The sequence below is a fragment of the Cynocephalus volans genome, chromosome 7, assembly GCF_027409185.1.
Source record: "Cynocephalus volans isolate mCynVol1 chromosome 7, mCynVol1.pri, whole genome shotgun sequence".
NCBI classification, from domain to species: Eukaryota; Metazoa; Chordata; class Mammalia; order Dermoptera; family Cynocephalidae; genus Cynocephalus; species Cynocephalus volans.
Genome location: NC_084466.1, coordinates 143,829 through 168,596, shown reverse-complemented (window position 1 = coordinate 168,596; position 24,768 = coordinate 143,829). Strand labels below are relative to the sequence as shown.

General features: G+C 37.5%; 1 protein-coding gene across 1 annotated transcript in view; it reads left to right on the top strand.

Annotated features, from left to right (window-relative positions):
* The window catches only part of LOC134382622 (zinc finger protein 717-like), a 47,539-nt gene extending 37,131 nt beyond the window's left edge, over positions 1-10,408 (top strand). Inside the window, exon 7 of the transcript XR_010024085.1 lies at positions 10,341-10,408. The gene's annotated coding sequence lies outside the window, so the exon portion shown is untranslated. The remainder of the gene's footprint in view (positions 1-10,340) is intronic.
* Positions 10,409-24,768: the final 14,360 nt, after the last annotated feature.

The following is a 24,768-nucleotide window of genomic DNA, read 5'->3' as shown; positions in this document are numbered from 1 at the left end:
AAAAGGGAAATAGTAGCTGTAAGTGAATTGATAAATGAAATATGTAATGAGGGAAATTCAGTATAACCTTAACACCTTGAAAGAGACTCAGAGCACGAGATGATATTGTCTTTCAGCTCAATTATACCAAATGACTGAAAGACTGAAGCCATATATTGCTGAGACCACTCCCACTTTTGGAACCTTACAAGATATAATAGAAGACTGAAACCTGATTGGTCACTCCCTGTAAGACTGAAGAAGGTTGAATTCTATCACAAATGGACAATGATTTAATTAATCGTGCCTATGTAATGAAACCTCCTTAAGTATCCATAAGGATTGGGTTCAGGAAGCTTCTGGGCTAATGAACCCATCAAAGTGCTGGGTGGTTACACAACTGGTGAGAGCATAGAGGCTTAGGGACTGTTTTTTAGCAAATTCAATGGAAGTGTGAATTTGCTGGGGAACCCATAAAAAAAGATTATGTAAAGATAAAAGACTGAACTGACCAGAATTACATATGCAGCAAATAGCAAAGATCCTTAAAAGAAATAAAAAAGCAATTTAAATAGTATGAGATTTCAATAACCCACATACAATAATAAATAGAAGAATCAGACAAAATAATAAGTACATCAGGGTGTGAACAATATCGAACCATTTCTACACTAACAGACATATAGAGCATTCATCATACAACAGCAGCAGAACACAATTTTCTCAAGTGCACATAGTACATTCTTTAAGGTAAACCACGTTAGGACATAAAAGAATCCTTCAATTAAAAAATACCAAAATCATAGAAAAAACTTTTCTAATCACAATATATTAAAAATAAAAATTGATAGTAGAAGAAAAGTTCAAAACTCCACAAATAAGTAAAAATTCACAAATGCCCGGAAAGTGTTACAGAAAGAGAAGAAATCAGAAGATAAATCAGAAAATATCTTCAGTAAGAGAAACAATCAGCAATATGAAAGTGGGATAATATGGAATGGATAAAAATATTGGCAAACTGTTTATTTGATAAAAGAATAATGGAAAAGAAAGAAAAGCTCAAAAACCAAAAATCTTTACAGGTCAATAGCAAAAAAGGCGGCCCAAAAGCAAAGAACAAATAACCCAATGTGGCTAAATTTTTGAGACTAGACATTTCTCAAAAAAATAAATACGTACAAAGGGCCCAGAGATATCTCAAAATGTTTTCAACATCACTAATTGTCAGGAAAATGCAAATCAAAAACAATGTGATTTTACCAATCAATGTAGAACAATGACTATTATCAAATAGAGAGTAGATAAAAAGTGTTGGCCAGGGTGTGGAGAAAAGTGAATCCTTGTACTCTGCTGGTGGGAATATTTATTGGTAAAGACAGTATAAATAACAACATGGAATTACTTGAAAAATTAGAAATAGAAGTACAATATAATTTAGCAATTTTCCTTCTGGATATTCCTCCTAAGGAATCGATTAGGGTTCTTTTATTAGGATTTCCAGAAGCTATCAGCATTGTTTACAAAGGCCAAAATATGGAAACAAACTAAATGTCCACCCACAGATAAGTAGGAAACATGTGGTATATACAGGCCAAGGAATATTATTGAGCCTTAAAAATAAAAATCAGGGTATTTATGACAACATGGATGTAACTGAAAGACATTATGCTTAATGAAATAAGCCAGAGATAGAGGATGTACTGCATAATCCCACTTTACTAAAACAATGAAGGTACACTTTGTGAGGACAAAAAGATCTTGAGACAATTGAAAATAATAATACAACATAAAGAAATTCAAAAGATGAAGTGAAAGCAGTGCTGGGAGCAAAACTTACATTAAAAAGAAGAAAGATTTGAAATTAACAACCTAATATTACTCTTCAAAAAACTAGAACAACAGGAACGAACTAGTGAAAAACCAAGCAGAATAAAGATTATAACACAGATAAACAAAATAAGGACAATTGAAAATAAAAAAAGCAAAAACAAACCAACAATGTTGAACTAGTTTTAGAAAATATCAATAAAATTATCAAATTCTTACCTCCATAAAAATAGAAAAGAAAGAAAAAGAAGAATTAACATCAATCCTCCTAAAGTATTGAAAGAATTAAAAAGGAAGGAACACTTCCAAACGCATTCTACCAAGCCAACATTACACTGATAGCAAAGCCTGAAAAATACCTTTAACAATTGTTTATCTATTGTCTTAAAAGTTGATTGACAACAGGCAGCTTACTGAGTTAGCAAGGTATACGTTAATGGGTACATTGACAATTTTAAGAACACAAATCATCTGTTTAGGAGCAGGAGGTTTCATCCAAGTCATGAGCCCCCACTTCAAGGCTGTGAATATTTTCAGCGAACTGCTTGTGTGGAGACAAGATATTACTTTCACCTTTTTGATCAAACCATTCCTCATGAAGTATTGAAGATCAATTTTCTGATTGAAAAAGGTCTTACTCTTCTTTATATTGATCCCTCAGTGCTGAAAAAGCTCATTCACAGGTTATCTTCCACGTTGTGGTGTGGGTGTGGGGAGAGGAGAGTGATGAAACAGCAGTTAGGCCAAGTTAGGGCAACATGAAGTGGGGTCATGAACTTTGAAGAGCCATGCTATTTTATATCTGATATTTCCAATTGTCTATTGTTATAAAGAGAGGGGAAATACTTATTAAACTTATTTGTGTAAATAATCATTTTGCCATAAAAATCATACAGATACAAACAAGTTTAGATTTTGCAGCAATCACATTTTTTTAAAAAAGCAAATGATTCCATCTGTGATAATAAAGGTATATTTTATCAAATTGCAGTAAGTTATGGCTAATTGGAGAGAAAATTTCCTTAAATCTGAAAAACAACACATTTCAGTAAAGAACCAACATTGGAAGTTACAAAACATTCCCTTTATTATTTAACTTCATGTAATTAATTTTTGCTTTGGTTTATCATAATTATTATTTTTTTAACCCATAAGATTTGTTATTAGATTTTGGAAAAATTTTATTTTGTCCATTGATCTTGAAGTTATTTGAAATCTGTTTATTTATTTATTTATAATTTATGTTTTATTTTAATTTATCAATATACAATGTAGTTGGCCGGCCCCGTGGCTCACTTGGGAGAGTGCAGCTGGATCCTATATAGGGATGGCTGGTGTGCTTGCTGGCTGAGCATGGTGCGGACCACATCATGCCGAGGGTTGCGATCCCCTTACTGGTCAAAAAAAAAACTATATATATATATATATATATATACAATGTAGTTGATTTTCGTGTTTCTTTATTGATTCCTATTCGTGCCCCCCCATGATCCCACCCATCAACATCATATCTGTTCACTTGTCTTTAAGAAGTTCAAGGAATTGTTGTGATTGTTGGGTCTTCTTTCTGGCCCCCCACCATTAATTTGTATATTTATTTATTTATTTATTCCTTTTTAGCTCTCAAAAATAAGTGAGAACATGTGGTATTTCTCTTTCTATGCCTGACTTTTTTCACTTATAATTTTTTCTAAGTCCATCCATGTTGCTGCAAATCCTCGTATTTCCTTCTTTTTTATAGCAGACTAGTATTCTGTTGTGTACATACACCATATTTTATTTATTCACTCATCTGATGGTGGACATTTGGGCTGGTTCCAGGTCTTGGCTATAGGAAATGGTACTGCTTATTGTTTATTACACTGGAGTACAAGTAGCCCTTTGACATGATGATTTCCATTCCTCTGGGTATATTCCCAGCAGTGGGATGGCAGGGTCATATGGTACATCTATCTGTAATTATTTGAGGAACCTCCGTACCATTTTCCATAAAGGCAGCATGATTTTGCAGTCCCACCAACAGTGTAACATGCGGGCTCCTTTTTCTCCACAACCTCGTCAGCATTTATTATTCTCAATCTTTTGGATATTAGCCATCATAACTGGAGTGAGATGGAATCTCAGTGTGGTTTTGATTTGCATTTCCCAAATGCTGAGTGATGTTGAGCATTTTTTCATGTGTCTGTTGGTCATTCATATATCTTCCTTTGAGAAATGCCTATTCATCTCCTTTGCCCATTATTAATTGGGTTACTTGGGGGTTTTTTCACTATAAAGTTGTTTGAGTTCCTTGTATATTCTGGATATTAACCCTTTGTCAGATGTATATTTTGCAAGTATTTTCTCCCACTCTTGGTTGTCTTTTCACTCTGCTATTTTTTTTTTTTTTTTTTTTGCTGTGCAGAACCTTTTTAGTTTGATATAATCACATTTGTTTATTTTTCCTTTCATTGCCTGTGCTTTTGGGGATGTATTCATGAAGTCTGTATCCAATCCTACTTCCTGAAGTGTTTCCCCTATGTTTTCTTTAAGGAGTTTTATTGTTTTGGGGTGTATATTTAATTCTTTAATCCATTTTGAGTTGATTTTGGTATATGGTGAGAGGTATGGGTCTAGCTTTATTCTCTGGCATACGGATATCCAGTTTTCCCAGCACAGTTTGGTGAAGAGGCAGTCTCTTCCCCAGTGTATAGACTTGGTGCCTTTGTTAAACATCAGATGGATGTACGTGTGTGGGTTGATTTCTGATTTACCTATTCTATTCCATTGATCCATGTGTCCATGCCAGTACCAAGCTGTTTTGGTTGTTATAGCTTTGTAGTATAATTTAAAGTCAGGTAGTGTTATGCCTCCAGCTTTATTTATTTATTTATTTTGTTCAGAATTGCTTTAGATACTCGTGGTCTTTTGTTATTTTATATAAATATCTGGATAGTTTTTTCCATTTCTGAGAAAAAATGTCATTGGAGTTTTGATGGGGATTGCATTGAATCTGTAGATAACTTTGGGTAATATGGACACTTTCACAATGTTAATTCTTCTTATCCAAGAGCGTGAGATACCTTTCCATCTTCTTGTGTCTTGTTTAATTTCTCTCAACAGTGGTTTGAAATTCTCATCATAGAGATTTTTCACATCCTTGGTTAACTTTATTCCTAAGTATTTTATCTTTTGGCTGGCTATTTTAAATGGGCCAGCTTTCTTGATTTCTTTTTCTGCATCTTCAGTGTTGGGGTGTAGAAATGCTACTGATTTTTGTGTGTTGACTTTGTATCCTGCAATTTTGTTGAAATCATTTATCAACTCTAAGAGTTTTTTTTTTTTTTTTTTTTTTTGTAGAGGCTTTAGGCTGTTCAATATATGGGATTATATCATCTGTAAAGAGGGATGGTTTGACTTCATCTTTTCCCATCTGGATGCCCTTTATTTCCTTCTCTTCACTGATTGCTCTGGCTAGTACTTCCAACACTGTGTTGAATAGGAGTAGTGAGAGTGGGCATCCTTGTCTAGTTCATGTTCTTAAGGAAAAACTTTTCAGGCTTGCCCTGTTCAGGATGACATTTGCAGTGAGCTTATCATATATGGCCTTAATTATGTTGAGATACTTTCCATCTATACCTAGTTTGTAGACAGTCTTTATCATGAATGAATGTTGAATTTTGTCAAATTCTTTTTCAAGATTTATGGATATGATCATATGGTCTTTGTCTTTGATTGGTATATCACATTTATTGATATGGTGTATCTCATTTTTTATTTTGCATATGTTGTACCAACCTTGCATCCCTGAGATGATTCCCAATTGCTCATTGTGTATAATTTTGTGTATGTGTTGCTGTATTTTGTCTGGTAGTATTTTATTGAGGATTTTTGCATCTATATTCATCAAAGATATTGGCCTGTAGTTTTCTTTTTATGTTGCATCTTTGTCTGGTTTGGGTATCAGGGTGATGTTTGCCTCATGGACTGAGTTTGTAGAATGGCCTCTGTTTCAATCTTTTGTAATAGTTTGTAGAGAATTGGTGTCATTTCTTCTTTGAAGATTTGGTAGAATTCTGCAGTAAACCCATCTGGTCCTGGTCTTTTCTTTGTTGGGAGCTCTCTGATAACAGCTTTAGTCTCTTTTATTATTATTGGTCTCTTCAGATTTTCTGTATCTTCTTGGCTCAGTTTTGGTAGTTAAATGATATGAAAGATCAATGAAACAAAATGTTTTTTGAAAAGATAAATAAAATTGACAAGGGATTAACAAGGCTATCTTAAAAAAAAAGAGAGAAGACCCAAATAACAAAAATTAGAAATGAAAAAAAGTGACATTAGAATTGATACTGCAGAAATAGAAGCAATCAGTACAGACTACTATAAACAAGTACATGCCAACAATTTTGAAAATCTGGAGGAAATGGAAATCTGTGTTTAAAAATACTTGTTATAGTCTCTTAGATGAATCTCATGCCTTATAGAGAAAAATCCAAACTTCTCACAGTCTTATTAACAGCAGATCATTACAAGAAGAAAACTAGGTTCTAATATGGGGGAAATTTTAGTTCTACATCAATGTCTTTGTAACGTCAAAGTTCAATCTTTAGGAAGATGTAGAAATAATTCCCTTATACTTGCATCCAAGTTTGTCATGCATAAATGTCTTTCATAAACCCAAACTTCAGAATCCATTATTATACCTTACTCAGACTTTCTCATAACATGCTTTGGACGTTCTGTTTTCTTTTATACTTCCTCCTTACTAAACAACCAGTCTTTTTAAGGACAAAAATTCGTTACTAAAGACGTGTTTTCAGACAAAAGTATTCTCTTTTTTCTTAACCGTCCTATCCAGAACTACATCTTCATATCCATACCTTTCTTCACATCTCTCACTTCTCCTTCATACTGATTCTTTTCTCATCAAAAACACATCTTATTATTCTTTTTAGACATCCCAGAGAATTATACATACTAATTAGACTTAAAAATTTTAATAACCAAAATTTTTATTGAAAACCTTGGAAGCAAGTAATTTTGACCTGTCTGCCATATATCAATATTTTATGTATGATAGTTTATTCCATTTCTAAAATTCATCATGTTATTTAAACAATGACATCAAAACAAAACAAAACAAAGAATCAAAACAATGCACACCCACCAAATAAACAATAATAGTGAGTAGAACTATTTTACTCATGAGATGGTACCAATAAATGGCTAAAAGCCCAACAGATGAGGAAAAGAAGTTCCAAAACAGCAAGTCCAGCAACTGTTTCACTCACCAGAAGGTACCAACAAATGGCTGAAACCCCAAATGATGAGGAAAGATTTTCCAGCCTGAGCTCCAGAGCAAGTTGTTTCAAATTCCAGGACACAGCATACAACAGAATAGGAGCACACACGCATAAACACACCTAAACACATATTCTTACACACAAAGACCTTAAAGCTTTCAGTTTACTCGTGACATAGTATTACAAACTCACTAGTTCATCACACAGGGTTGAATCCAAATCATACTTCAGACCAAACTGGACCTTTTCACATGGCTAAACTTTGTTTTCTCCAATAGGCAATCCATTAAGTGCTATAGACAAGACCTTAGGTTAAGCAATTTCCACAGTAGTCTGAAGCAGACCTTTTTGGCCATTTTTAATCTTTCAGTTTCAGATGAGTTTTTGATTAAGTTCTCAACGTTTACACCTAGCTATGGCTGAATTGTATAAGAAAAACAAAATGTGCAAGTAACCTTAATTCCTTCTAATAAGGAGTTTCTCTTTTTTCTTATCTTGGCTGGATTGCCATTAACAGTGAGTATCTGTTTCAACACTTCTAGAACTCAGTACACAGATAGACAAATTTTGCCAAGGCACTTAAGAAATTTTAGGAGTTTCTATTTCTCTAGCCAACAGAAACTCAGAAAAAAAATTTTTTTTTGTTGTCACATCTTTGCTGACCCAAAGGCACAAACTTACTCAAGCCCAAAGAGACAAAGCTCAGAAACAAACCCCTTCGAGTAGAAAGCTGATCATTAGTCCCTGAGTAATTTCTCACAACAAAACGGTACCTTTAATGTTAAAAAAACTGTGCAGAATAGTCATTTCTCACACCCAAGTGGTACCCTTCACAAACAACCAGTGTAGAAAGAGGACTACAGTTGGACCAGACAGGTCACAACCCATAATCCCTTAAATGCTACTTTCCATTACCAACCAAAGGGTGGCAAATCAGTGGTTAACACAACTTCTAGAAGAACAGGGAAAGTCCCCAAATCCAAGCCTAAGTGCTCACCTACCACAGGCAGCTGATACCCACAGGTTCACTTCCACAGAGGCTGGGGGTGAAACTACTCAGGGCAGACATCTTCTGGCTTTGTTTACCAAAACCTATTATTCGGGGGTACTCAACTACTGGATGAATGATGCCCAAACGTCTGTTACCAAACCCAAGTCTGCTGCCTGCCCCCAAACCAGAACAAAGAAACTAAAAGAAAAATGGTGGTGAAAATGAAGTGAACCCTTATTCAGGAAGAGCAGTGACCTGAGGAGAGATGTTAGGTTAGCACATGTGTCTGGGAAAGCTGAAGGAGAATCGCCTGACAGAAGCCATCTCAAGGACTCTGATTTAATGAGAGGTATAAGAGAGGGTTGAGGGAATGGAATGTGGGAAATAAAAAGCAGGAGGGAGGGAGACATGAGCTGTTCTGACCCCATGCAAGAAACCTGGTGCATGGTTTCACCAAGTCTCTGTCCAGCCTCCATTCTCCTCCTTGACACTGTCCTAGGGTCCTGCAGGATATTGATTTTGCTTGGGGAAGAATCGACAAAGCTTCACTGATGTTATTGTTGGTTTCTCAGGGTCTGGATAGTACATGTCTGGTGGCAAGTTTGCAGCTCCAGGCTAACTAGAAAGCAACTTTACATTTGCGTCAATAATGTGATCTTGCCCCTTAACCAGGGTTCAAAATAGCAACTACCTGTGGAAAAAGAGGAAACTCAGGAAAATGCATGCTAAGATTTAGAAAGCAAAACAAAAATAACCTCTTGTCTTTTTAAGTATGCCTAGAGCCCATGCGAGTTTTGCTCCCAACATGGATTTACCCCTGCTCACTCCAAAGGAGCTACCCTTTGACCACACTGGTAGAGAACCACATGGAAAGACCATGAGTAGGTGTGCTTATTGACAGCCCCACGAGTCTCCAGCAGCACCCACTGTGAGCCTCCAGTGAGGCTTCTTGGACACAAGCCCAGTTGTGCTTCCACATGATCTTTCTCAGATGCTGCCCTGCATACTGCAAGTGTTTGGGAGCTTAGCTAGCCTGCAAGATTTTCTAAGCCAGAGAACCAAAGGTGGTAATAATTTCATATAAACTGCCATGTCTTGCAGGTGGATTTTTAACTAGAATAGGTAACTGAAATTAAATTTGATACCTGGAAATGGGATGCTGCAGTAATAAATAGCTACCAAATGTGGCATTGGCTATGAGACAGAGCAGAAGCTGGACCTCAAAGGAGAACTTCAGTGCTAGATAGATGTCTGTCAAGACACCTGGAGAGGGACTGAAGAGAAGTGAGAAAAATCTCATTGGAAACTGAAGAAAAAGGCATGTAGATGACACCTTGGCAATATTCCAGTAGTGACATCAGGAACTCCATTTGGAGATGCTTACTTCAGCGGAAATATTTATGAACCTTGAAAGTCACCAAGAAATTAAGAGTAATGAAGTTGTTGCACTAATGTCTGTACCCCCCACATTGTACAATACAAGGAAACTGATGGAGCATAAATGGATAGTCTGTGTACAGCTTTCCCTTGCACCTGAATGCAAATGCCCCATTTTACCAATGATTAAAGACTTCTTTCTTTAACTAACCAAAGAAATAATCTGACAAACAGCTTTTGTAACCTGAATAAATTTCATTAATGTAAGCCTGCTTGAAACTCTCTAATGATGCAGGGCCTTAGTGCTACCTGGGATGTAATCCTTGTTCCTGGTTAGATGCTTTCTTTAGCCTTTAACCTGTTGATTTTCTCTTTTCACTGTTAACATGGGTCATGTGGTGGAGGATAACTGGCAACACTACCACCTGCAATAACATGAAAACTTGAAAGGTCCTCTCACTCTCTCAGTGGTGTGTCTATGCAGATGTCTGGGAAGAATACACAAAGTGCTATCTGGTCTTCTTTCTCTGCCTTTGGGACACTAGGAGAAGAGAGAGATGACTATAGAAAAATGTTCAATTTTCAAAGACAATTTAGAAAATCTATAAAGGAACCAGGACTGTTTAGTGATGGAGTTTGGATATCTTGTCCCCTCCAAAACTCATGTGGAAATTTGATCCCCAATGTGGCAGTGTTGGAAACTGGTTGAGTCATGGGGGTGGATCCCTTATGAATGGGTTAATGCTCTCCCTGGGGGAGGGGGGAGTAATGAGTGAGTTCTCGCTCTATTAGTTCCCATGAGAGCTGATTGTTTAAAGGACCCTGGCACCTCCTCTCTCTCTCTCTTGCTTCCTCTCACCATGTGATCTGCTTGTACCTGCCAGCTGCCTGCTGTTTTTCCACCATGAGTAGAAGCAGCCTGAGGTCCATCCCAGATGCAACTGTCCCAGAATCGTAAGTCAAATAAACCTCTTTTGCTTATAAATTATCCAGTCTCAGGTAGTTCTATTATAGCAACACAAAACTGACTAATACATTTAGTTAACAAATAATCTACTCCACTATTATTAATCTGGTGCCACCTGTGACAATTAAGAGATTTTTGTTGAGCAGCAATGCTTTTGACAGTGTCTTCAGTTATTTAGCCAATGACAGCATATGGATTTCAAATTGTATCTCTGTTGATGTACAATTCTGTTATATACTTTGAACAATGCGATTATTATATCTAACATAGCCCTTTTGGTCTTTAGTAGACAAGGAGAAAAGGGTGGACCTGTAGGAGTTTTAAGTAAGAATTAAAAGGATATGAAATGTCCCAATAGGCATAGCTCTTCCTTTTGCCAGCTATTTAGACAATGGTAGGTCCAAACTCAAATTAGGGTATATCTACCAGTGCCACATACAAAAATGTGTTTTGAACTGGCACATGTATTTCCTTAGATGGTATTTTCATTAAAGGATTGGTTCAGGGGAAGGTTTAATACTAAATTAAACCATGGATCTATCCTTAACATGTTTTCCAAATTGATTTACATAGTAACCTACTGAATGAAGTAGTTGGGATAATACGTATTTGCTGTTCACTTTCATAAAACATATTCCCAATGAGAATAAGACTGGGGTGGCCTACGCGTGAGGATTGGGTTAACACTCAGGCCTGGGGGAACAAAGTTTATGGTTTCAAATAGACTGAAGCATGAAGTGGAAGTTTTGCAGTGATTAAATATTTGGACCCAGAAGGTCAACGCTGGTTAGGGTTGTCCCAGATAAATGGCAACATCAGGAACATCTGTAAAATTAGCGGCATGTATCATTAGTGGCATATATTAGTTGAGGGATCTAGGATTTATGTGACATGTCCAGCAATCGATCAACTTACCTCCCTCAGCTACACATTTAGTTAGTGTGACCAAGGTATTGTCTTGCCATACCAAAGATTGGGAGAAAAAAACTGAGGATAGAAAAGTAAGTGAGTGTTTTTTTAGGGTTTTAACAAAGTGATGAGTCCTATAGTCTGGGAAAGACCTAAGAGTATGAATATTCCCAAGTTCACACCAAAATTCTAAAAACTACAAGGCCTGACATTCACATGCCATAAAATGTCTAGAGGACATAAAATTTCTAAAAGTAAAAATATAGCAATTACAAAATAAGTGTAATGATTTATTAAAGCTACATGATTAAAGAAATATGGTTGGTAGCTGGGGGATAAGCAGTATACGCAGAATTCGTTTGCTATGGTTAAAAGAATCATTTTTTCAGAGTTGTCTTTATCAGAAGATCTCCAGTGATTGGACCAGTCCACTCAGGTGAATTTGTCTTTTAAAACAAAGCAATATGGGTCCATGAGTCAATGCCATTACGTTTAGTTGTCCCCCAAAGTAGTTATCAACACCTGACAAGATCCCTTCCAATGCAGAAGTAGGGAATTATTTATTTGATGTTATTTTCAATAAATCAAGTCTCCAGGTTGTAAGTCATGATGTTTTTGATCTTTTTCCCCTGAGAGTGCACCGTGAAAAGACTTCCTGACTAACTTAATAGTTCTTTTAATAAGATTTGCTAGGCTTTTCCAGTATTGTAAAAAGTCCCCTTTTAACATACCAGAGCCCCTTCCTGCTTGTTCAAAGTGCATGAGTCTTCCGCTGACTATCCCAAAAGGAGAAAATTGATTTGTCCCAAACAGGGAGAAAAATAAATTAAGCAATACCAATGGAAGAGCTTTCGGCCCAGCAATATTACAGACAGTTATGGTATTTGTTTGTGAGCACCAAGTCTCCTCTGTTAATTTTGGCACTGTATATTAGACAGTGGAATAAAGACTTTAGAATGAAATGAAAAGGACAGACAGACAAAAGTACTGGACTTGACACTAGAGCTGAACAAAGGAAAAAAAGCATTTCAGAAGAATATCTCCTTTTGGTTAATGTGCGGGAAGGGGATTAAAATATGGTGCCTCCAAGTTGAAAATGTACTTTGAGACTGAAGAAGAAAGCAGGCAGGTCCATTTGGCAATCAGACATATAAATTAATTGGAGTGACTTACAGACTAGGAAGCTGGAGGCAGTGAAGAATCAGACATGAGCCAAAGAGCTCTCTCCGCTATTCAGGCTACACAATGTTAATACAGCAAAAGTCCCTGTTACTAAGAATAACTACAAAGAAACATCATAAGAAAAATAAGGTAACGACACTGTTCACCAGGTGTCTTGTAATGCGCATGGCATGGGAGGCGAGGGTGGGATCTTGCAATGTCTATGCTGAGATCACTGATGCCACCTCTTGGCATCAGTTACTCACTCCCTGAAACCTATGATCCCTTTACATTAGCCCTAAGGTTAAGGTGCGCCTGGTCTGTGAAGTGAAGAAATGAGGATAACCGGTCAACAGGGCAAGTTGGGCAGAAAATCGTGTTGGTTTTGTTTACCTTCTGACAATGAGTTGGGGGTCGCTGGCTGAATGATAGTGACACCGTAAGTAAGGGAAGAGTGAATGTGGTTTTACTTTTTGATTTGTTGAGCTTTAGATGTCTTTTGGATAAATACGAAGAAGCATCTAAAAGAGAGTTCAACCTAAGTTCTAAAGGCTGGAGAAGATGGGCAAGATGTAGACAAATAGGAGTGCAAGCCAGAGAGGACCACATCAGCCAAGGAGAACTGCAAAGTGAGAAGGTGGGGCCCAGGATTTAGCTCTTGGTGGGGCTATGAGAAGAAACAAGAAGGAGGAAAAGAATTCAGGGAAAGTAAAGAAAAGAAAAAATATCACACAGGCAGTGATGTAAACAAGCAGAGAATTTCGAGGAGCAGATCAGAGGCAGTCGTTTCACATATGGCATAAGATTCAAATTAGACAAGGATTAGAAAATAATATATAGATTTGATATTGTTTAGATTGTTGATGAGCTTTTGAAAAACTCAACTAAGATTACATTGAGTGGGCTAAAATTTAAATGAGTACTGGGAATATTTGCCAGAAAACACAACTGTGAACAGTCTGCTGCACAAGCTGCATGTAGAGATGACATGAGAGAAATGCATGAAGAGTTACTTAAAGGCCTGGGGTCAATTCAGTCCTCCAAACATTCCAGTTTTTATCTCTAAATCAAGTACAGACTTCCAAAGGCTGTCTGGGACCACACATTTTAACAATTCCAGAAAAACCTTAAGGTGAGTTTTGCCTCAGTACTAAGTAGCTGTGTCCAGTGCTTTACATTGAAAATGCTTATTTCCAGGCTGGTAGTGAAAAGCTTTCCACTGTCATCATCTACACAATCAATGAAGACAGTGTTTCAGAGTTTGGTGTCAGCAAGTCTTGATGTCCCATGAGGTTTGAGCATGCCCTCTTCTCAGATTTCAATCTAACCATGTAACAATTATGTGTGTCTTTTGGTGAGGACATCAGAAAGACCAGAGGTAACTATGTACATAACTTACAAGACTCTGAGGTCTCATAATGTGCCTATAAACACATGCCAACTTTATCTTATTCATGTAAATTTCTCTGAAACTAATTTTTATTTATTTTTGCTTTTCATTTTAATTTCTGATGACATGTGCATCAGAAACTGAAGAATGAGAAACATATGGGACCAGGTGGACAACCAGTTGGCAACCCACTAGTGACCCAATTCACTAGGTATGTCTCCTACACTCCAACTGAGTTGTTGGACTTAGGGAAACAGTTCCAGCAGAAACAGGATGAATCTCTAGCTGCTTGGCTTTTGTGGCTGTGGAACCTAGGGGTGGATGGTGTGATGTGATGTGCTCTGGTGAGGAGATGGAGAACTTGGTTTCTACCACCACACATCCATCCCTGTGGTAGTGGCTACAGAACAGCTGCAAATATGCACAAAGACAGGATAACCATTCCTTCATGGAATGGGTGAATGCAGCTGTCCAGACCACGTGGACAAATGCCAGAAAACTGCCCCAAACTGTGAGAAGGTGGCAATTGTACACTGAGATGGCTCAATTAATTTGGGAGCTGGGGATGTGACTGTTCATGTTTAATGTGAACATCTGTGGCCCACACGATGAATGTTTCACTGGCAACATGAGAGACGTAGTGCTGGAAATGCTCCATCAACATCCTTTGGGTCACTGATTGCCATACTGGCCCCATGCATTGGTTATCCTATACATGAAGTGGTGACCATGATGGCCAGTCTGACTGAAGCAGAGGGGAGGAGACAAGCAAAGAGGGTCCCAAAGGTGGTGAGGACTAAATCCCCAAGAAATGCTCAGGATATTACCCTGAAGGGACTGAGCAAGACCAGCCATATGCAGATGTGGTTTGACTTGCTCGCAGCGGGAAGTTGTATGGAAAAAATCAACCAGCAGCCAAATGCAGTCTAGTTTGCCTTGTGGTAACAATTGTGTCTCAAACAGCCTTTCAGTAAACATCCAGAAACAGGTGGCAATGTACACCCAGTGTATTTGAAGGATGTTGTGGTGACTTCTGTAGAGGTGAATGGACCGTTCTCTTTTGGCTAGGGACCAGGCCAAGGTGCTCTTCTTTGAGGGTCAGAAGAGGACCAGAGGCCTCATGTTGAACCAGTAATACATTGGTTTGAGACAAATGTACAACGTGTGTTAGCATTGGTGGACACTGGTGTAGACTGTAGCTTGATACATGGCAACCCGGGTAAGTTTCTGGGGCCACAGTGAATGTTGATGGCTATGGAGAACAGACTATTACAGTCAAAGCTATGTCTTTGCCATTGAGCATTGGACGATTTCCCCCTCATGCATATGCTGTGTATGTATCCCCCGTATCTGAATACATGTTGGGTATAGATGTACTTTGTAGGCTACACCTGCAAGCAATGGTTGGATAATTCCTGTTGCAGATAAAGACAGTGAAGGCTGTGTTATGGGTACATGCTAAACATGACACACAAGTATTACCCAAGCCAATGCGTGTGGTCAATGTGAAACAGTATCACCTGCCAGGAGGACACGTGGAGATAGGTGCCACTATATTGGAGTTAGAAAAGGTCAGCATCATTCACCCCACACACAGCCCTTTTAACACCCTGGTATGGCCAATGAAAAAACCTGTTGGTACCTGGAGAATGACTGTGGATTATTGAGAACAGAACAAAGTAGTGCCTCCTTTGCACCCAGCTGTGAGTTCAGTTCATGACTCGATGGATCAGCTTACAACTCAGCTAGGAACCTATCATTATGTAGTGGACCTTGCAAATGTTTTTTTTTTTTTTTCTATTCCTTCACTTGGAAGGAAAGGCACTGGACTATTCAAGTGTTGCCCCATGACTATCTGCATAGCCCAACCATCTGTCATGGTTTAGTGGCTGGGAACCTAGCCAAGTGGACTAGGCCCAGCATGGTTATAGTGTTTCATTATATAGATGATGTCTTACTAACCTCTGATTCTCTTGCAGATTTAACCAAGGTGGCTCCAATGCTGCTAGGTTCATTTGGAACAATATGAGTGGGTCATATATAAGGGTCTTAACCTTTGGATATGTACTTGGAAATATCTGTGATGGCTGGTAGGTCACCGACCCCTGTGGGGACAAGCCATGTGGCAAGAGTTATGGAAATTAAAACATGAAAAGGAAGTAAGTCTTTTCCATGTCATAGGACATTTCCCCTTAGCCAGTCCAGGCAATGATGAAGCTGATACACTGGCTAAGGTAAGATGGCTGGAGAGAGCTCCAGCAGCTGATGTAGGTGGGTGGCTACATTGGAGAATGCAGCATGGTGGCTGCAAGACTGTGTAGTCAATGGCTCACTGGGTGCTTCATAAATCTGACAAAAATACCCCTGATGGGCAGATATACTTTTTTTTTTTTTAATTTTTTTAAAAAGATGACCGGTAAGGGGATCTTAACCCTTGACTTGGTGTTGTCAGCACCATGCTCAGCCAGTGAGTGAACCGGCCATCCCTGTATGGGATCCGAACCCGGGGCCTTGGTGTTATCAGCAGCACACTCTCCCGAGTGAGCCACAGGCCGGCCCCAGATATACCCTTGATGGCTCACCAGGTGCCACATGCATATAGGCAGAAAACTCAAGAGGAGGATGCTCCTAACATGGTGGCAGGTGGATCTTTTGAAATCACTGACAAAGTCAGAGAACTACAGGTACATCTTCACAGCCATTGATACAGCTACTGGTCTTCTGTTTGTATGGTCTAGTAAGGCCCCATACCAGCTAAGCACTATTAAGGTGTTGGATAGCCTTACGGCAATGTATGGTTGGCCCCTAGTCATAGAGAGTGATAATGGAACTGGATATCAAGTACAGAAGTGGGCTTCCCAGTTGTCTGTTCAGTGGAAATTACATGTGCATTATCATCCCCAGGTAGTGGGGATGATTGAATGCTACAATGGTTTCTGAAAAAGGGACTAAGGCTATCCACCAAACCCCTATCCCTGAAGGGGTGGACGTGGTGGTTATGGCTGACAGTTGGGATCTTAAATGAGAGACTCCACAAGGGCTGGCCCTCTCCAGTGGACGTGCTGTTGCAAAGAGCAGTAGCAGCTGTTCCTGCAGCCATTCTTTCCAGGATGGTAAGCTGGCATGTGTTCTGCCAGAGAGACAAGAACTCCCTCTATTGGTGCCAATAACTTTTTTGTCTTTTTGCCCATAGTATTGTAGCTGCAGGACCAGGGTCCATTGGACACATACATACATTCATGTGGCCAGTGTATCAGCTTGCTGAATATGCACCAAGTTTCCTACCAGCGTGGCTGGAGGACTCCTGTGGAAAATCACCCCAATGATGACTACTAACTGGACATGTGTATGGGTGGGGTTTTCATGGCTAATAGTTGAAAGGATAGAGCTATGGGGACAAGCTTCAAGGTGTATTGAATGTACAATAAGTACAGAGGTTATATGGATGCAAGGGTCAGCCATCCTCACTAAGGGAACACCATGGAAGGTCTCAGATGTGTACATTGTATGGTGAGAGATCCTGAAGGGATGGAGAGTGAGGAAAATGGAGTTGGTTTGATCAGGCCCTCTCGCCTCATATCCAGCTGCGTATGATTCAGCACATCCGTTGTAAACAAGATACATAAGAGTAGAGTTAGTGCACATGCATGCCCCTGTACCCTTTGGTTCATTGCCACTGTTGTGTACTCTATTGGTATGGAGGGCACTGGCTCTGAACTGCTGGTTGGCAGAGTTTGTGTCTAAAAGTAAAGCATGTCCACTTTGCCAATGGCTGCTTGGTTTTTCTTTTGTTTACCTGACTCAGGACCTGCATAGGATGGAGCAGAGGGGTCTGTGATCCAGCCTGACACAGGGTACTAGCATTTGATTTGTAGCAAATGAACAAAAACTGACTGGTTTAAAAAAGTCATTTGTAATTCTCTATGTCTGGGCTGGCTGGTTAACTCAGCTGGTTAGAGTACAGTGTTATAACATTAAAGTCAAGGATTTGGATCCCTTTACTGGCCAGCCACCAAAAAACAATTTTAAATAATTCTATCAGTCAGCATTTAGGGCTGGGCCCAACAGGGCACTACCTATGCTGGTATCACTTAAGATTACAAATGAGGCTATAGGAATCTGATGCCCTGACTCGGGCTGGATCCTTGAAGAGGACTCCACTCACATATCTGGTGGCTTGTGCTGGCTCTTGGCTGGGCCTTGTGTATCCAATAGGAAATCCTCCAGCTTCTGCACAACATGACAAGATTCCAAGAGGGTAAACTATGTTGGGCAAATATGTTCCAAAACTACATTTATATCCCATTTACTGATGTCCCATTGGCCAAATTAAGTGAAATGCCAAAACCCAGTGTCACTGTGGGAGGGAACTATGTGAAGGCATAAACGAAAGAAGGCATGTCACTCGGAATCAGTTGTGGAAAATTATACTACAATAAATATATATTATGAACATTTTCTCCTATACCCTCATAGGTCAAAAATGTTAGGTTGCAATATGCAACCTTTATTCCATTAAGTTTATTCCATAAAGTTTAGGTCTATATAAGCAAGAGGCATTCCAATGGAAACACTATTATGGACTTCTGTGTGATATCTCTAATAATAGAAAAGTCCTTAATACCTGTTAAGTATTTTTCTATAATGTCAATTTTAGCGAGAGCATAATGTTTCTTTTTTGTTGTACTCTAATTTATTAAAACATCCTTAAGATATTAAATTGCATTTTGTGGTAACATTAATACTTACAAAATCACTAGCAAATAAATACTTTTATTAACCAATAGGTAAATTGTGGGTTTAATCTCTACCAATGAATAGAATTGTGGGTGCTCCTTTAAGGAGTTCTTTCCTGCCCATTCTCATGTAAGCGACTATTACCCCACAAGGAGGCTTGTTCTGTTCTGTTTTGTTTTGTTTGTCAGCTGTTGTGTAGGGAGCTTCATGCATAAAATCTGGGAGCGAGCCTCACCATCTCACCCACGACTGCCTCCATTCACCTTCTCTTTCAGCTGTAATTCCAGAGGTTTTCTTTGACTCTTCCTTTCTTGCTTATTTATTCATTTGTCTGTCTGTCTGTCTGTTTGTTTGTGGTGGCTGGCCAGTACAGAAACCCCTCATCTTGGTGCTACAACACCATGCTCTTACCCAGCTAAGCTAACCAGCCAGCCCCCTCTACCTATTTCCAAGAGCAAAGAAAATGAAAACATCTCTGGCATGTTGTTTATTCAGGTATTCGTCTGCTTCTTTTACATTATGTTTTAGGAGCTTTATGAGTATTCAGTAATTAAGGTGAAAAAGTATAAAGAAATAAAATTTAACATTAAATAAATTTACGTAAACAAGATAAAGTTGTCATGTTGATATAGGCAGGTTTTAGAACCCCAGAGCCATCTAAGCTGAGTGCAGTTGGTCTCTGATCTTTCTGATTCCATGGCAAAAGACACATTGTTACATGATTTGAATTGACCTTAAGAGGAGAATACGCTACATTTTCATGGGATGTGACGTTTGAAGCAGAGTCTTTATTAGTCACATGCACTGTGTAGTGGACAGTGTTTCACTACCAACCTGGAAATAAGCATTCCTTGTTCTACAGTGGTAACAGTTATCTAGCGTTTAAATGCACATCAATTAATAATGTTTTATGGAGTTGCATAAATAGTGTGGACCCAGACAACTTTTGAAAGTCCCAGCTTGATGCATGAGAAAGCGTGGAATGTGTAGAGGATAAAATCTCCTAAAGTCCCTTAAATAATTCTATACGTTTCTCTCAGATAGTCTGTATATGCAGGTTGTACCATCGATAGTCCAAGGTTATATTTTTGGATAAATATTTTTATTGCTTATTTGCACATTAATCCATTCACTGTAATCTGACTTCAGTTCTTCAAAAGTTTACCAATAAGTTAATTATCATCCAAAACAGAGACTTTTTTTTTTTGCTTTGCCTTACTTGAATCTTCTAATTTATTTGAAACTACTCTTCGTGATTTTTCCATGGAAATTGTTTCCTGTTAGACTGTAACAGGACCTCGCTTACAGTTTCTTCTCTTTATCTTCTGAATTCTTCCTCTTTTCTTTTTGTCCTTAACACGTCTCATCCACGTGTTCCATCCTGCTCCCATTCACCCCACTCTGCAGCTCTCCTGGACAGATTTGGATTCCTGTGTTTTCATGCCCTAACTAGCATTTTATTGATTTTGGATGTCTTAAGTGTCTTATGTTCTTTTCTTTCTAGTTTGCTGTTGGTTTTCTGTATTTGTTGGTTCCCTGGATCGTAGATAAACTTTTTTTCCTCTTCATTGTTGCCATTTTTATTTTACTAGTGGGTTTTGATTATTCTTGAGTTTTTATGGCAGTGGTAGTTATTTTTCAGGTACCAAACCCAGAACTCCCTTGAGAATTTCTTGTAAGGGTGGTCGTGTGATAGTGAACTCCCACAGTTTTTGGTTGTCTGAGAAATTTACTATTCCTATTGATTTTTCTGTCCACTTATTTTATCAGTTACTGAGATATCATGTAGAAGTATCCAAAGATAATTGTGGATTTTTCAATTTCTCTTTTTACTTTTGTCAGTTTTTGAATCATATACTTTTAAATTCTGTTATTTGATGTCTCCTTGATGAATTATGCACTTCATATTATGAAATGCCCCTCTTTATCCTTCATATATCTTGGTATTTTTTTCTAAAAACTTTATTTATTTATCTTTGATTATACATATTTATGGGGTACAGAGTTGACTCTCAGTATTTGTGTATAGCATGTGATGATCAAATCAAACTTATTAGCATATTCATCACTACAAATAGTAATTACTCTTTGTGTCCCTTACCCAGTTGCTCCCTAACCCCCCTCCCTCTTTTCCACCTCTAGTGACTTTAGGTCTGTTCTCTCCTTCTGAAAGTTCAACATATTATTGTAGTCTGTCTCTGTATTTCTTTCTTAGTTCCCACTTATGAATGAGGAAATGCAGTATTTCTCTCTCTGTGCCTGGCTTATTTCATTTAACATAACTTTCTCCAAGCTAATCCATGTTGCTGCAAATGGTAGAATTTCATTCTTTTTTATGGCTGACTATTATTGCATTGTGTATACATACCACATTTTCCTTATCCAGTCACCCAATCGATGGAAATTTAGGTTGGTTCCAAGTCTTGGAACTGCTATAATAGAGCTGCTATAAACATGGGAGTGCAGATATCCCTTCAACCTGATAATTTCCATTCCTTTGGGTATATATCCAGTAGTGGGACTGCTGGATCATATAGTAGTTCTATCTATAGTTGTTTGAGAAAACTCCATACTGTGTTCCATAATGATTGCACAAGTTTACAGTCCCACCAACAGTGTAGAAAAGTTCCCTTTTCTCCACATCCTCACCAGAATTTGTTGTCAGTCTTTTTGATAATAGCCAAACTGGGATGAGATGATATCTCAATGTGGATTTGATTTGCATTCCCCTGATGCTTATTGATGTTGAATATTTTTTCATTTGTATGTTCTTCCTGTTGTCCATTTGTATGTTCTCCTTTCAAAAATTTCTATTCAGCTCCTTTGCCCATTTTTAAATAGGATTATTTGGGGGGTTTTTTGTTTTGTTTTTTTACAGTGAAGTTGTTTGAGTTCCTTGTATATTCTGTATATTAATCCCTTGTTGGATGTATAGTTTGCAAATATTTTCTCCAATTTTGTAGGTTGTCTTTTCACTCTGTTCATTGTTTCCTTTGCTGTGCAGATTTTTAGTTTGATATAATAACATTTATTTTTTCTTTTGTTGCTTGTGCTTTGTTTTGAAGTGCTTGTCTGGTATAGATAAAACCACTCTAACTTACTTGTGACTAGCTAGCTCTTCATGTTATATTCTCTTCTATTCTTTTAGTTTAAATCTTTCTGTATATTTATACTTAATGGGTTTCTTGTAATAGCATATAGTTGAATATTGCTTTTCTATCCAATCTTATACTATATGACTTTTAATTGAAGTGTTTAAACCACTTATACTTAATGTAATTACCAACGTGGTTAGGTTTAAATCTATCATGTGGTTACCTGTTTTATACTGATTTCTTCTTTGCTGTATCCTTTCTCAAACTAAACATTCTCTTTTTATATATATTTTTCTAATACAATATACAAAATGATACTGAAATTTAGTTAGCTTTGGATCTTTTTTAATCAGTTAGAACCATTTCCCTTTTTTATATGAGGTATTTGTACATGTTCTCTTCATATTTACATTTTGAAACTGTTTTTCTTAGCTATTTGTCTGAACTCATTGCATAAAAGATGAACCCCCTACCCACCAAATGTGTCTGTGCCTTTATATCATTTTCTTTTTATCTACAGAAGTTTTAAATTTTATGTAGTGATCATTTTTAATCTTTTCCTTTAACACTACAGGCCTTCAGTTTTACTTTCTTATAGTATTTCAGTGGTTTTATTCTTAAACTTAATTAATCTGGTATCTATTTTGAAATATGATTTAAGATGCAGATCTCAATTTATATTTTACTAATATACTTGTGTTTACAAAGACAACATTTGTAAAGGTGCTATACAGTGTCTATACAAGGACTATTATTTTTTGAAGATGCCAGCGTGCTTTGTAAATTATTTTGCTTTTTGTTCTATTTTGGATTAATATTATCTGTAATAATGATAATGATAATGACCATGAAGAATAGCTGTTGATTATTAAGCACTTATTAGTTCTTAAGCACTTTATAAATATTTTACATGCCATACTTCTTTTAAATCTGATAACACCACACGGCAAGAATTATTATTGGTCTATATTTTACAGATAAGAAAACAAAATTTAATTTAACCAATTTGTTCAACATTATATAGCTGATAAGTAGCAGAGCAGTAATTAAAAGCTACAAAAACCTATATATGTAAGTAGTTTGGTCTATTGCCTCCCAGAAAGTCACCCCATACTTCCACACTTCAGACTTCTCTGTCCATTCAGAAGGATATCCATGTCATTTAAAATTATAGTACAGAAAATTTATATTTGTTTTCATACAAATATACATAATGGCTACATATAAAAAATTCAAAGTAGAAAGTAACCCTACATGCTTAGGATGAGCTCTGTTTTATGCATTTGTGTGCCCCCCCCACCATGCAGCAGGCAAAGTAGGTACACAAAGAAGGTGGTTTGTGTACAATACAAATTTGTTGTATAAATGATTGAATCAATTTTCCCAAGTGAGTGACTTAAAGTATAATTCATAGAATAGTTAATATGTGTAAATGACATAAATGTATCAGGTACTCAGTTCAGCACCTGGCATATAATAAAGGTTAATATATTTGCTACTCTATAAACACAGTGGGATTGTGGGAAGTAAAACTGGTATTAAACTTGTTAAAATACCACTTAGCACCTTTAAAATAATATCTAAACTATAAAATAACTCTTGCTGTATCCAAAGAGCTTTTTGGTGGTTTGGCTAAGATATATCTTTATGAACACCCTAGTACCATTTCATTGATTATATGTGCTTACTCTTTAAAAACTGAGTTAATATAAAATGTAACTTTAAACGTTTTTATGTCTCAGTAGATTCATAAACTAAAAACTAACAAAAATGCAAGCATTTGTTCATTCACTTCTATTGTGTTCAGAACAAATGAGGGAATTTGTAAAATTAAAATTCTTACTAATACCTTTGAAATTATAATGATTGTGAAAGTAAACCTTGAGAAAATATTTGTTTTAGTCATTAAGAATCATTGGCTTAAGTAATATCTTAAGACAGAAAGGAGAGTGCCGAATATTGAAGCTAGGTATATTTTTTTAAAAAAAGGAAGGAAGACAGTAATTATAAATAAAATGCAGTCATTTAGTTTTTAGGTTGTTAATAGTAGCTGGATATTTGGTGTTACTGGTGAGATCATTCTAACACTGATGTGCAGAAGGGACCACGTTTCCATGAAGAAATTTTTTCTGACAGCCCTACAAGTACCTAAACCCTTGGAGAAGGTGGGTGGGATGGGGGCTTGTGGGGAGTGAGAGTGGTAGGACATGGTGGTTTGTTTGAAGATGGTAAGTCAAAATCAAAAGTATAGCATCTTATAGATTCAAAGGTCATTTCAGTATTGGAAATGGTTTAAAATTGAAAAAAAGGAGACATGAGTGTGGAACAAATTTTCAGTTTGTGAAATCTTCATAGTAATTTCCTCTAAAGCAAGACGTTTCTAAAATATATTATTATATATTCTGTTAAACTTTCCAGCCTGCTGGGAAAGTCTCTGTGAAGAAGAATGGCAGGAAAGAAGGGTGGTGAATGAATTGAGAGACAACATTACAGAATTATTTCTCACCTTTGGTGTAAAGGTTCACGTGTTTGTCCATTCACACTTGTTAAGTACTTACTTATTAAGTGACAGTTATTTGACAGCCTATATGCCAGACACCCCAGACAGAAATGTGGATATGAAAAGCACAGAGAATCCCCAACCTGGCATAGGTGACTTACATAAGCTGCCAATTATAGTGCAGCGTGTCTGCTGCTATAATTAAGGTGCGTACATGTTTTAAAGGGTGTACAGGGCTAGGAGTGACTAATTCTGTGTGAAATGGTATGGAGTACCAGAGAAAAATCAACAGGACTCAGGTCATGGATAAAAAAAATGAGTAATAAAGAGTTGGACAAATAGGGCTTTGTCCGTAGTCCACATCTAGTGGGTTAGGAGCAGGTGAGGTGGCAGAAGCATGATGGACACACATAGACATGTCAGTCAGAGGAAATGGAAAACTGAAGCTTGGGGACCAGGACTGCAAAAAGAGGGAGAAATCCTGGAAAACAAGGGACCAGAGAAGGACCCCCAAATCTCTCTACCTGCACCTCTGACTTGCTGCTGACTGAAA